Genomic DNA, 582 nt, shown 5'->3' with positions numbered 1-582 from the left:
AGCCCTGCAGCTACAGTGGTAGGAGCCTTATAGCTACAGTGGTAGGAGCCCTGCAGCTACAGTGGTAAGAGCCTTATAGCTACAGTGGTAGGAGCCCTGTAACTACAGTGGTAGGAGCCCTGCAGCTACAGTGGTAGAAGTCCTACAGCTATAAACATACTAAGAATACTACTACACTTCACCCTCGCTTCACTTACTTCTGCATACGTAAAATAACTACTGCTATGCTTACTAAAGGTTCCTTACAACTATCCTAGATACTATTACCATCTAGTCGTCTAGTGTCCTTCTACCCATAGGTCCGGTGCCATATGTCTTGGTGCCATTACCCCGTAGTCAATTGTCCTATGGTCACTTCTGACCTAGTGGCTTGCCGTGATTATATAACCATCCGAGGTCACGTGCTTGCAACATTGTCATGGCGTGGCAGGTTTGTGGCAGGTTGTAACAGGTTTCCCCTCCTTCATGGTCGATGTCCCAGAGACCGTACTTGCTTGGGACCTCTCAATGTCGATGGTGGTCCTTGACATCATCGTACCATGTGACTGTACCGTCCGAATGCTTGTGGTAGTAATATCCCTC

This window comes from Phaeoacremonium minimum (genome assembly GCF_000392275.1).
Source record: "Phaeoacremonium minimum UCRPA7 unplaced genomic scaffold PA7_03_scaffold_370, whole genome shotgun sequence".
In the NCBI taxonomy this organism is placed as follows: Eukaryota; Fungi; Ascomycota; class Sordariomycetes; order Togniniales; family Togniniaceae; genus Phaeoacremonium; species Phaeoacremonium minimum.
Note: the sequence above shows the minus strand (reverse complement) of the source record.